The 16,282-nt window shown below is 32.9% G+C and overlaps 1 long non-coding RNA gene across 1 annotated transcript in view; it reads left to right on the forward strand.

Annotated features, from left to right (window-relative positions):
• LOC137315160 (uncharacterized) overlaps positions 1-16,282 on the forward strand; it is a 74,916-nt gene that overhangs the window by 23,954 nt on the left and 34,680 nt on the right. Inside the window, exon 3 of the long non-coding RNA XR_010961334.1 lies at positions 12,670-12,950. This is a non-coding gene — a long non-coding RNA (uncharacterized lncRNA). The remainder of the gene's footprint in view (positions 1-12,669; positions 12,951-16,282) is intronic.

Raw genomic sequence — 16,282 nt, forward strand, 5'->3', positions numbered from 1 at the left:
GATATATAAACACACAATTTATCGACATTGTCCATTTAACAGTGTATTTAATGGTATATGAACACACATTTTAACAACACTGTCCATTTAACAGTGCTTTAATGATATGTGAACCCACCATTGAACCAGACTGACCATTTAACAGTGTAATTATTGATATATAAAGCCACCAATAACACACACTGTCCATTTAACAGTGTATTAAATGATATATGAACCCACCATTTACACACACTGTCAAATTAACAGTGTATTTAATAATATAAGGACTCACCATTTAACCAGACTGTCCATATAACAGTGTATTTAATGATATATAAACCTCCCATTTGCACACACTGTCCATTTAACAGTGCATTTAATGGTACATAAACCCCACATTTACCCACACTGTCCATTTTAAAGTGTATTTAATGATACAAGAACCCACGATTGAACCACACCGTCCAATTAAAAGTGTATTTATGATATATAAAACCCACAATTTATCGACATTGTCCATTTAACAGTGTATTTAATGATATATGATCCCACCATTGAACCAGACTGACCATTTAACAGTGTAATTATTGATATATAAACCCACCAATAACACACACTGTCCATTTAACGGTGTATTTAATGATATTTCAACCGACCATTTACAAACACTGTCCATTTAACAGTGTATTTCATGATATATAAACCCACCATTTACCCACACTGTCCATTTAACAGTGTATTTAATGATATATAAACCCACCATTTACCTACACTGTCCATTTAACAGTGTATTTATTGATATATAAACCCACCATTTAGCCACACTGTACATTTAACAGTGTATTTAATGATATATAAACCCACCATTTACACACACTGTCCATTTAACAGTGTATTTAATGAAATATGAACCCACCATTCACATACAGTGTCCATTTAAAAGTGTATTTAATGATAGATAAACCCACCATTTAACCTGACTGTACATTTAACATTGTATTTAATGATTTATGAACCCACCATTTCACCACACTGTCCATTTAACATGTATTTAATGATATATTAAAATACCATTTACACACACTGTCCATTTAAAAGTGTATTTAAAGATAAATAAACCCACAATCTATTTACATTGTCCATTTAACAGTGTATTTAAAGATATATGAACCTAACATTCACACACACTATCCATTTAACTGTTTATTTAATGATATATGAACCTACCATTTACAAACACTGTCCATTTAACAGTGTATTTAATGATATATAAACCTACCATTTACCCATACTGTCCATTTAACAGTGCATTTAAAGATATATGAACCCACCATTTAACAAGACTGTCCATTTAACAGTGCATTTAAAGACAGATGATCGCACCATCGACACACACTGTCCATTTAAAAGTGTATTTAATGATATATAAACCCACCCTTTACCCACACTGTCCATTTAATAGTGTGTTTAATGACATATAAACCCGGCATTTACTCACACTTTCCATGTAACAGTGTATTTAATGATACATAAACCCACCATTACAAACACTGTCCATTTAACAGTGTATTTTATTAAATTTAACCACACCATTTACCGAACTGTAAATTTAACAGTGCATTAAATGGGATATAAACCCACCATTTACACACACTGTCTTTTTAACAGTGTATTTAATGATATATGAACCCACCATTTACACACACTGTCTTTTTAACAGTCTATTTAATGATATATAAACCCATCATTTACCCACACTGTCCATTTAACAGTGTGTTTAATGATATATAAACATAACATTTCCAAACACTGTCCATTTAATAGTGTATTTAATGATATATAAACCCAACATCTACTCGCACTGACCATTTATCATTGTATTTAATGATATATGAACCTACCATTTATCCACACTTTCAATTTAACAGTGTATTTAATGATATATGAACCCACCATTTACCCACACTGTCCATTTAACAGTGTATTTAATGATAAAAAAACCCACAATCTATTGACAGTGTCCATTTAACAGTGTATTTAAAGATATATGTACCCAACATTTACCAACACTGTACATTTAACAGTGTATTGAATGATATATAAACCCACCATTTACTCGCACTGCCCATTTAACAGTGTATTTAATGATATATGATCCCACCATTGAACCAGACTGAACATTTAACAGTGTAATTATTGATATAGAAACCCACCAATAACACACACTGTCCTTTTAACGGTGTATTTAATGATATTTAAACCGACCATTTACAAACACTGTCCATTTAACAGTGTATTTAATGATATATAAACCCACCATTTACCCACACTGTTCATTTAACAGTGTATTTAATGATATATAAACCCACCATTTACCCACACTGTCCATTTAACAGTGTATTTAATGATATATAAACCCACCATTGACACACACTGTCCATTTAAAAGTGTATTTAATGATAAATAAAAGCACAATCTATTGACATTGTCCATTTAACAGTGTATTTAATGATATATAAACCCACCATTGACCCGCACTGTCCATTTAACAGTGTATTTTATGATATATGAACTAACCATTTAACCACACTGTCCATTTAACATGTATTTAATGATATATTAAAATACCATTTACACACACTGTCCATTTAAAAGTGTATTTAATGATAAATAAACCCACAATCTATTTACATTGTCCATTTAACAGTGTATTTAAAGATATATGAACCTGCCATTTACAAACACTGTCCATTTAACAGTGTATTTAATGATATATAAACCTACCATTTACCCATACTGTCCATTTAACAGTGTATTTAAAGATATATGCACCCACCATTTAATCAGACTGTCCATTTAATAGTGTATTTTATGATATTAAACCATGATTTATCCACACTGTACATTTCATAGTGTCTTTAATGATATATAAACCCATCATTTACACACACTGTCCATTTTTAGTGTATTTAATGACAGATGAGCCCAACATTTAACCACACTGTCCAATTAACAGTGTATTTAATGATACATGAACCCACCATTTAACAAGACTGTCCATTTAACAGTGCATTTAAAGACAGATGATCGCACCATTGACACACACTGTCCATTTAGCAGTGTATTTAATGATATATAAACCCACCCTTTACCAACACTGTCCATTTAATAGTGTGTTGAATGAAACATAAACCCGGCATTTACTCACACTGTCCATTTAACAGTGTATTTAATTAAATATAACCACACCAATTACCAAACTGTAAATTTAACAGTGCATTAAATGGGATATAAACCCACCATTTACACACACTGTCTTTTTAACAGTGTATTTAATGATATATAAACCCACCATTTACACACACTGTCTTTTTAACAGTGTATTTAATGATATATAAACCCATCATTTACCCACACTGTCCATTTAACAGTGTGTTTAATGATATGTAAACATAACATTTACAAACACTGTCCATTTAATAGTGTATTTAATGATATATAAACCCAACATCTACTCGCACTGACCATTTATCATTGTATTTAATGATATATGAACCTACCATTTATCCACACGTTCCATTTAACAGTGTATTTAATGATATATGAACCCACAATCTATTGACATTGTCCATTTAACAGTGTATTTAAAGATATATGTACCCAACATTTACCAACACTGTACATTTAACAGTGTATTGAATGATATATAAACCCACCATTTGCTCGCACTGCCCATTCAACAGTGTATTTAATGATATATGAACCTGCCATTTACCCGCACTCTCCATTTAACATAGTATTTAATGATATATGAACCCACCATTTAACCAGACTGTTCCTTTAGCAATGCATTTTATGAAAGATGAACCCACCATTTAACCAGACTGTCCATTTAACAGTGCATTTAATGACATATAAACCTGGCAAAAACTCACTAAATCCATTTAACAGTGTATTTAATGATATACAAACCCACCATTTACAAACACTGTCCATTTCACAGTGTATTTAATGATATATAAACCAACCATTTACCCACACTGTCCATTTAACAGTGTATTTAATGATATATAAACCCACCATTGACACACACTGTCCATTTAAAAGTGTATTTAATGATAAATAAAAGCACAATCTATTGACATTGTCCATTTAACAGTGTATTTAATGATATATAAACCCACCATTGACCCGCACTGTCCATTTAACAGTGTATTTTATGATATATGAACTAACCATTTAACCACACTGTCCATTTAACATGTATTTAATGATATATTAAAATACCATTTACACACACTGTCCATTTAAAAGTGTATTTAATGATAAATAAACCCACAATCTATTTACATTGTCCATTTAACAGTGTATTTAAAGATATATGAACCTGCCATTTACAAACACTGTCCATTTAACAGTGTATTTAATGATATATAAACCTACCATTTACCCATACTGTCCATTTAACAGTGTATTTAAAGATATATGCACCCACCATTTAATCAGACTGTCCATTTAATAGTGTATTTTATGATATTAAACCATGATTTATCCACACTGTACATTTCATAGTGTCTTTAATGATATATAAACCCATCATTTACACACACTGTCCATTTTTAGTGTATTTAATGACAGATGAGCCCAACATTTAACCACACTGTCCAATTAACAGTGTATTTAATGATACATGAACCCACCATTTAACAAGACTGTCCATTTAACAGTGCATTTATAGACAGATGATCGCACCATTGACACACACTGTCCATTTAGCAGTGCATTTAATGATATATAAACCCACCCTTTACCAACACTGTCCATTTAATAGTGTGTTGAATGAAACATAAACCCGGCATTTACTCACACTGTCCATTTAACAGTGTATTTAATTAAATATAACCACACCAATTACCAAACTGTAAATTTAACAGTGCATTAAATGGGATATAAACCCACCATTTACACACACTGTCTTTTTAACAGTGCATTTAATGATATATAAACCCACCATTTACCCACACTGTCCATTTAACAGTGTGTTTAATGATATGTAAACATAACATTTACAAACACTGTCCATTTAATAGTGTATTTAATGATATATAAACCCAACATCTACTCGCACTGACCATTTATCATTGTATTTAATGATATATGAACCTACCATTTATCCACACGTTCCATTTAACAGTGTATTTAATGATATATGAACCCACAATCTATTGACATTGTCCATTTAACAGTGTATTTAAAGATATATGTACCCAACATTTACCAACACTGTACATTTAACAGTGTATTGAATGATATATAAACCCACCATTTGCTCGCACTGCCCATTCAACAGTGTATTTAATGATATATGAACCTGCCATTTACCCGCACTCTCCATTTAACATAGTATTTAATGATATATGAAACCACCATTTAACCAGACTGTTCCTTTAACAATGCATTTTATGAAAGATGAACCCACCATTTAACCAGACTGTCCATTTAACAGTGCATTTAATGACATATAAACCTGGCAAAAACTCACTAAATCCATTTAACAGTGTATTTAATGATATACAAACCCACCATTTACAAACACTGTCCATTTCACAGTGTATTTAATGATATATAAACCAACCATTTACCCACACTGTCCATTTAACAGTGTATTTAATGAAATATCAACCAATCATTTACACACACTGTCCATTTCACATTGTATTTAATGATATATAAACCCACGATTTACCCACACTGTCCATTTAACAGTGTATTTAATGATACATAAACCCACCATTACCCACACTGTCCGTTTAACAGTGTATTTGATGATATATAAACTCATCATTTACCCACACTGTACATTTAATAGTGTATTTATTGATATTTAAACCATGATTTCCCCACACTGTCCATTTAATAGTGTATTTAATGACATTTAAACCATGATTTACCCACATTGTCCATTTAACACTGTATTCAATGAAATATTAACCCATCATTTACCCACACAGTCCATTTAGAAGTGTATTTATTGTGAAAAATCCCACCATTTTCCCACACTGTCCATTTAACAGTGTATTTAATGATATATAAACCAACCATTTCCCCACACTGTCCATTTAACAGTGTATTTAATGATATATGAATCCACCATTTAACCAGAATGTCCATTTAACATTGAATTTAATGATATATAAAAGTTCCATTTAAACACACTGTCCATTTAACCGTGTATTTAACGATAAATGAACCAACCATTTAACGACACTATCCCTTTAACAGTGTATTTAATGATATATAAACACACAATTTATCGCCATTGTCCATTTAACAGTGTATTTAATGGTATATGAACACACATTTTAACAACACTGTCCATTTAACAGTGCTTTAATGATATGTGAACCCACCATTGAACCAGACTGACCATTTAACAGTGTAATTATTGATATATAAACCCACCATTTACAAATACTGTCCATTTAACAGTGTATTTAATGATATATGAGCCCACCATTAACCCGCACTGACCATTTAACAGTGTATTTAATGATATAAGAACCCACGATTGAACCACACGGTCCAATTAACAGTGTATTTAATGATATCTTAATCCACAATTTATCGACATTGTCCATTTAACGGTATATTTAATGATATATGAACCCAACATTTAACCATACTGTCCATTTACCAGTTTATTTAATGAAATACAAATCAACCATTTACACACACTGTCCATTTAACAGTGTATTTAATGATATATGAACCAACCATTTAACCACACTGTCCATTTAACATTGTATTTAATGATATATAAACACACAATTTATCGACATTGTCCATTTAACAGTGTATTTAATGGTATATGAACACACATTTTAACAACACTGTCCATTTAACAGTGGTTTAATGATATGTGAACCCACCATTGAACCAGACTGACCATTTAACAGTGTAATTATTGATATATAAATCCACCAATAACACACACTGTCCATTTAACAGTGTATTAAATGATATATGAACCCACCATTTACACACACTGTCAAATTAACAGTGTATTTAATAATATAAGGACTCACCATTTAACCAGACTGTCCATATAACAGTGTAATTAATGATATATAAACCTCCCATTTGCACACACTGTCCATTTAACAGTGCGTTTAATGGTACATAAACCCCACATTTACCCACACTGTCCATTTTAAAGTGTATTTAATGATATAAGAACCCACGATTGAACCACACCGTCCAATTAAAAGTGAATTTATGATATATAAAACCCACAATTTATCGACATTGTCCATTTAACAGTGTATTTAATGATATATGATCCCACCATTGAACCAGACTGACCATTTAACAGTGTAATTATTGATATATAAACCCACCAATAACACACACTGTCCATTTAACGGTGTATTTAATGATATTTAAACCGACCATTTACAAACACTGTCCATTTAACAGTGTATTTCATGATATATAAACCCACCATTTACCCACACTGTCCATTTAACAGTGTATTTAATGATATATAAACCCACCATTTACCTACACTGTCCATTTAACAGTGTATTTAATGATATATAAACCCACCATTTACCCACACTGTACATTTAACAGTGCATTTAATGATATATAAACCCACCATTTACACACACTGTCCATTTAACAGTGTATTTAATGAAATATGAAACCACCATTCACATACAGTGTCCATTTAAAAGTGTATTTAATGATATATAAACCCACCATTTAACCTGACTGTACATTTAACAGTGTATTTAATGATATATAAACCCACCATTTGCACACACTGTCCATTTAACATGTATTTCATGATATATTAAAATACCATTTACACACACTGTCCATTTAAAAGTGTATTTAATGATAAATAAACCCACAATCTATTTACATTGTCCATTTAACAGTGTATTTAAAGATATATGAACCTAACATTTACACACACTATCCATTTAACTGTTTATTTAATGATATATAAACCTACCATTTACCAACACTGTACATTTAACAGTGTATTTAATGATACATCAAGCTAACATTGACACACACTATCAATTTTAACTCTTTATTTAATGATATATGAACCGAACATTTACAAACACTGTCCATTTAACAGTATATTTAATGTTATATAAACCCACCATTTACCCACACTGTCCATTTAACAGTGTATTTAATGATATATCAACCAACCGTTTAACAAGACTGTCCATTCAACAGTGTATTTAATGATATATGAAACCATCATTTAACCAGACAGTCCATTGAGCAGTGCATTTTCTGAAAGGTGAACCCAGCATTTCACCACAGTCCATTTAACAGTGCATTTAATGATATATAAACGCACCAGTAACCACACTGTCCATTTAACATTGTATTTAATGATATTTAAACCATCATTCACTCGCTGTCCATTTAATTGTGTATTTAATTATATATAAACACATCATTAAAACACACTGTCCATTTAACAGTGCATTTAATGATATATAAACCCTCATTTACCCACACTGTCCATTTAATAGTGTATTTAATGATATTAAAACGATGATTTACCCAAACTGTCCATTTAACAGTGTATCTAAACAGATATAAACCCACCATTTACCCACACAGTCCATTTAAAAATGTATTTATTGTGAAAAATCCCACCATTTGCACACACTGTCCATTTAACAGTGTATTTAATGATATATAAACCAACCATTTACACACACTGTCCATTTAACAGTGTGTTTAATGACACATAAACCCACCATTGACCCGCACTGACTATTTAACATTGTATTTAATGATTTATAAAGTGTCAATTTACCCGCAATGTCCATTTAACAGTGTATTTAATGATATATAAACCTACCATTTAACAGACTGTCCATTTAACAGAGCATTTAATGATATATCAACGCGCCATTTACACACACTGTCCATTAAACAGTGCATGAAATGGGAAATAAACCCACCATTTACCCACACTGTCCATTTAACAGTGTATTTAATGTTATATGAACCCACCATTGAACAACTCTGTACATTTAACAGTGTATTTAATGATATATTATCCAACCGTTTGCTCACACTGTCCATTTAACAGTGTATTTAATGATATATAAACCTAACATTTACACACACTGTCCATTTAAAAGTGTATATAATGCTATATGAACCCACCATTTACACACACTGTCCATTTAACAATGTATTTAATGATAAATAAACCAAAAATCTATTGACATTGTCCATTTAACAGTGTACTTAAAGATAAATGAACCCAACATTTACAAAAACTGTACATTTCTCAGTGTATTTATTTATATATGAACCCACCATTTACCCGCACTGTACATTTAACAGTGTATTTAATGATATATATACCTACCATTTACACACACTGTCCATTTAACAGTGTATTTAATGATACATGAACCCACCATTTACCCACACTGTCCATTTAACAGTGTATTTAATGAAATATAAATCCACCATTTACCCACACTGTCCATTTAACAGTGTATTTAATGAAAGATGAACCCACCATTTCACCACATTGTCCATTTAACAGTGGATTGAATGATATTTGAACCCACAATTTAACCTGACTGTCCATTTAACAGTGCATTTAATGATATATAAACGCACCATTTACACACACTCTCCATTAAACAGTGCATGAAATGAGAAATAAACCCACCATTTACCCACACTGTCCATTTAACAGTGTATTTAATGTTCTATGAACCCACCATTTAACCACTCTGTCCATTTAACAGTGCATTTAATGTTGTGTTAACCAACCGTTTGCACACACTGTCCATTTGAAATTGAATTTAATGATATATGAACCCTCCATTTACACAGACTGTCCATTTAACAGTGTTTTTAATGATAAATAAACCCACCAGTTGCACACTCTGTCCATTTAACAGTGTATTGTATGATTTATGAGCCCACCATTGAAACAGACTGTCCATTTAACATTGTATTTAATGATATATAAACCCACAATTTATCGACATTATCCATTCAACGGTGTATTTATTGATATATGAACCCAACATTCAGCAACACTGTACATTTATCAGTGTATTTAATGATATATGAACCCAGCTTTTAACCAGACTGTCCATTTAACAGTGCATTTAATGATATATCAACCCACCATTTACACACACTGTCCATTTATCAGTGTATTTAATGGTATTTGAACCCAGCATTTAACCACACTGTCCATTTAACAGTGTATTTAATGATATATAAAACCACCATTTACCCACACTGTCCATTTAACAGTGTATTTAATGATATATAATCCCATATTTATCCACACTGTCAATTTAACATTGTATTTAATGATATATAAACCCACCATTTACACACTCTGTCCATTTAACAGTGTATGTAATGATATATAAACCCACCATTTACAAACAATGTCCATTTATCAGTGTGTTTAATGACATATAAACCCATCATTTACCCACACTGTCATTTAACAGTATATTTAATAATATATAAACCTAACATTTACCCACACTGTACATTTAACAGTGCATTTAATGATATATAAACCTAACATTTACACACACTGTCAATTTAACAATTTATTTAATGATATACGAACCCACCATTTTACCACACTTTCCATTTAACAGTGTATTTAATGATATATTAAACAACCATTTGCACACAAAGTCCATTTAAAAGTGTATTTAATAATATATGAACCCAACATTTACACAGACTGTCCATTTAACAGTGTATTTAATGATATATGAACCGACCATTTACGCACACTGTGCATTTAACAGTGTATTCAATGAAAAAAAAAACGACATTTACCCACACTGTCCATTTATCAGTGTACTTAATGATATATGAACTCACCATTTCACCACACTGTGCATTTAACACTGTATTTATTGTTATATAAACCCAGAATTTATGGACATTGACCATTTAACAGTGCATTTAATGGTATATAAAACCTCTATTTGCAAACACTGTCCATTGAAAAGTGTATTTAATTAGATATGAACCCACCATTTACACACTCTGTCCATTTAACAGTGCCTTTAATGATGTATGAACCCAACATTTAACCAGACTGTCCATTTAATCCTGTATTTAATGATATCTAAACCCACCATTTACCCACACTGTCCATTTAATAGTGTATTTAATGATATGTGAACCCACCATTTACCGAACTGTCAATTTAACAGTGCATTAAATGGGATATAAATGGGATATAAACCCACCAATTACCCTTACTGTCCATTTAACAGTGTATTTAATATTATATGAACCCACCATTTGGACACACTGTCCACTTAACAGTGTATTTGATGATATATAAACCCATCATTACCCACACTGTGCATTTATCAGTGTATTTCTTGATATATAACCCCTGCATTTCCCGAACTGTCAATTTAACAGTGCATGAAATGGGATATAATACAAGCATTTACCCACACTGTCCATTTAATAGTGCATTTAATGATATATAATCCCATCATTGACCCACACCGTCCATTTAACAGTGTATTTAATGATATATAATCCCATATTTATCCACACTGTCAATTTAACTGTATGTTTAATGATACAGAAACACAGCATTTTCTCACACTGTCCATTTATTAGTGTCTCTGATGATATATAAACCCACCATATACACGCACTGTCCATTTAAAAGTGTATTTAATGATATATGAACCCACCATTTACCCACACTGCCATTTAACAGTGTATTTAATGATAGATAAACCTAACATTTACACACACTGTCAATTTAACAGTGTATTTAATGATACATGAACCCACCATTTAACCAGACGGTCCATTTAGCAGTGTATTTAATGATATATAAACCCATCATTTACCCACACTGTCCATTTAAATGTGTATTTATTGTGAAAAATCCCACTATTTACCCACACTGTCCATTTAACAGTGTATTTAATGATATATAATCCCATATTTATCCACACTGTCAATTTAACAGTATGTTTAATGGTACAGAAACACACCATTTTCTCACACTGTCCATTTAAAGGTGTCTCTAATGATATATAAAGCCACCATTTACCCACAATGTCCATTTAACAGTGTATTTAATGATATATAAACCCACCATTTACAAACACTGTCAATTTCACAGTGTATTTAATGATATATGAACCCACCATTTGCAAACATTGTCCATTTATCAGTGTGTTTAATGATATATAAACCGATCATTTACCCACACTGCCAGTTAACAGTGTATTTAATGATATATAAACCTAACATTTACACACACTGTTCATTTAACAGCGTATTTAATGAAATATAAACCCATCATTTAGCCACTCTGTCCATTTAACAGCTTATTTAATGATATATAAACACATAATTTACCCATACTGTCCATTCCCCCAGTGATTGAGCTGATTGATGCTCAGACATAGTTTAATTCGGCGGTATAATGGTTAATATCCTCACTTTCAGAAACAGCCTCTCCTCAGCTCACTGACGAAACACGAGCTCTTGGCCTCAGGGTTGAAAGCGCCAACATCAGAAAATTGATGGGACTCAAGTCAACAATGTCCCTGATGCAAATGTAGCAATTTATTTCTAAACAAGTATCTATTTTACTGAAATTCCCAGGAACAAGAAGAGAAAAAGAAAATTTAGAACCAACTTTGTTCACAATTTCTGAAACAAATGAGGAATGTCTGTGTTGAAATCCATCCTGATGTCTGGCAGCAGCTTTCACAATGGGCGGTGCTCTGAGTCTCACATAACAAGGATCGGATCAAATTCCCAAGTTGTGAACTGCTGAAATAAAGCAAAGAACTTGTACTCGATTGATTACAATGAAATAACAAGGATATAATTGGCAAAATCTACACGGACATTGAGAGACGGAAAATCCTTGCGGGATCAAGGTAAGGTTCATGTTGTGTCAATTTGTTTTATTAATTAACTTTTTCTGCCCCTTCCTCATTTGTAAAGCCGATTTCCTGCGGTCAGATATGTTCCCCGACGTACTGAGCTCTCTTTTCCTCGCGGACGGAACAATTCACTGATTGTTGGCTGAGACACTGACTGAAGTCCGGCTATTTTACACTGGGAATTTCAGGGCTTCTCCCTTCATGGTCCCCACCAAACTCCCCCAGACACAATTTAACGCGGTTCTGGGAAAGAAAGCAGGAACACGAACTCTGGAGATTTGCACCATCCTCGTCCAGCGGTGCCTCCTCCCCATGTTAGAATTTGATATTCGGTAAACAGGGGTGGGAAACTGTCCTTTCTCACTCTTTAAGCATTGATGTGTAACTGTAATACTTGCTCTTTTTACTCACTCAACAGTTTTGTGCCGGTTGCACTTTTATTGAACTGATCAAAGACTGATCGAACACACAGTTCAGCTCAGTAAAGGGTTAACTCTTTCGCAATGGCCGATTATCGCTCTCTGCCTGACACCTGGAAAATCAGCACATGGTTACCCGAGGGGTCGGAATGAACGCGATCCAATGACAGGATAGGAGCAACATCGGAGACAAAACGTATTCCTGATTAATTATAATCAATTAGTTTGATTCCAATTAATAGGAGAATGGAGCAGGGACGTCTGTTTTTGCTAAAATATGTTAGCGAGGGTGTTATTTGTTAAACTGGCTCCACTGAAGAAAGGCCGTTCCCTTCAGATTGAAACAAACTTCACGAATGTTTTAAAGGGATACCGGTTCAGGGCGGAAAACATCTTTCACACAGATGGGTGGTTTCTGATCGTTAATCATGGTAATTTGAGTAGTTACTTTTAATATCAACAGGGAGGAGGGCCACAGCACTGAGTGGAATAAATGAAACTTTTGCAGCAGGAACAGAAGATTTATGAAATAGTGAAAAGTTATGAGCAGGAAAACGGAAGGATGTTTTGAAGAAGTAACTCGATATTAAAAATTGAAAACGTGAAAGGGTCAACATTCCAATGAATTTGAGTTCAGATTGTGTGTTATGTCTGTGAATCTACAAAATATTCAAAACACGTTTGGAAAGTCAGAATCATGAGAGATGTGATCTAGTATCTATAAGTCAGGGCCTGGGTTTTCACAGAACACAGTGAAATGTTCCTGGTTATCACATTTTGAGGAGAGAGGACGCCAGTATGAATAAATGGTTCCATGACAGAGGTGGAAAAACATCAACAAACTTTCAGGGCCCCAGCACTAATCTTGATATAAACAGTAACGACTGAAATTACCAACAGGTAGGAGTGTCAATCACTAATCTTTATATAGAAAGGTAACTACTGAAATTACAAACAGGTCGGAGGGTCCATCACTAATCTTTGTATAAAAAGTAACAACTGAAATTACCGACAGGTAGGAGGGTCCATCACTAATCTTTATATAAAAAGTAACAACTCAAATTACCAACAGGCACGAAGGCCCAAAACAAATCTTTATATGAAAAATAATCACTCAAATTACCAACAGGGAGGGGGGTCCATCACTAAACTTTATATAAAAAGTAAATACAGAAATTACCAAAAGGCAGGAGGGTCCATCATTAATCTTTATACAAAAAGTAACATGCCAAATTACCAACAGGTATGAGGGTCCAAGCACTAATCTTCACATAAAATGTTACAAATCAAATTACCAACAAGGAGGAGGGTGCATCACTAATCTTTATATGAGAAGTAACCTCTGCAATTACCAACAGGCAGGAAACCCATCACAAATTTTATATAAATCACTAATTTTATATTAAAATGTAACCACTCAAATTACCAGCAGGTATGAGGGTCCAAGCACGAATGTTTCTATAAAAAGTAACTTCTGAAATTACTAACAGGTAGGAGGGTCCATCCCAAATCTTTACATGAACATTTACAACTCAAATTACCAACAGGTAGGATGCTCCGTCACTAATTTTAAATAAAGAAGTAACCACTGAAATTACCAACGGGTTGAAGGGTCCATCGCTAATCTTTATATAAAAAGTAACTCCTGAAATTACCACCAGGGAGGAGGGTCCATCATTAATCTTTATATAAAAAGTAACTACTGAAATTTCGAGGAGGTAGGAGGTTCCATCACTAACCTTTAACTAAAAAAAAACCTACTGAAATTACCACAAGGTAGGAGTGTCCATCACTCATCTTCATAAAAATGTAACAAGTCAAATTACCAACAGGAAGGAGGGTCCAGCAATAATCTTTATATGAAAAGTAACTACTAAAATTACGTACAGTTCGGAGGGTCCATCACTAAAGCTTACAAAAATAAATAACTACTGAAATTACCAACAGGCAGATGGCCCCATCACTAATCTTTATATAAAAAGTAACAACTCAAATTACCAACCGAGAGGAGGGTCGATCACTAATCTTGAAATAATAATTAACTATTGAAATTACCACCCGGTAGGAGGGTGCATCACTAATCTTTATATCAAAAGTAACTACTGAAGTTACCAACAGAGAGGAGGCGCCATCACTAATTTTATATAAAAAATAACGACTGAAATAATCAATACGAAGGAGGGTCCATCACTAATCTTTACATGAAAAGTAACTAAAAAAATTATCAACAGGAAGAAGGGTCCATCACTAATCTTTAAAAAAAAAAGAATCGACTGAAATTGCCAACAGGTAGGATGGTCCATCACAAATTTTTATTCAAAAATAACTGCTGAAATTACCACCAGGTAGGAACGTCGATCATTAATCGTTATATAAAAAGTAACCACTGAAATGACCAGCGGGTATGAAGGTCCTATCACTCATCTTAACATAAAAAATAACTGCTGAATTTACCAACAGGCAGGATGTCCCATCACTAATCTTTAACTAATAAAAAAAATAACTATTGAAATTACCAGAAGGTAGGAGTGTCCATCACAAATCTTTATAAAAAAGTAACAAGTCAAATTACCAACAGGGAGGAGGTTCCATCAATAATCTTTATATAAAAAGTAACCACTGAAATTACCGAGAGGCATGAGGCCCATCACTAATTTAACAGAGAAAAAGTGACAACTCAAATTAGCAACAGGTAGGAGGGTCCATCACAAATCGTTATAAAAAAAGTAACTGCTGAAATTACCAACAGGGAGGAGGGTACGTCACTTATGCTTACATAATAAGTAACTACTGTAATTACCACCAGGTGGGAAGGTCCATCACTAATCTTTATATAAAAAGCAATTACTGAAATTACCACCAGCTAGGAGGGCCCATCACTAATCTTTACAAAAAAAACCACTGAAA

Source organism: Heptranchias perlo, unplaced genomic scaffold (genome assembly GCF_035084215.1).
Source record: "Heptranchias perlo isolate sHepPer1 unplaced genomic scaffold, sHepPer1.hap1 HAP1_SCAFFOLD_54, whole genome shotgun sequence".
NCBI lineage: Eukaryota > Metazoa > Chordata > Chondrichthyes > Hexanchiformes > Hexanchidae > Heptranchias > Heptranchias perlo.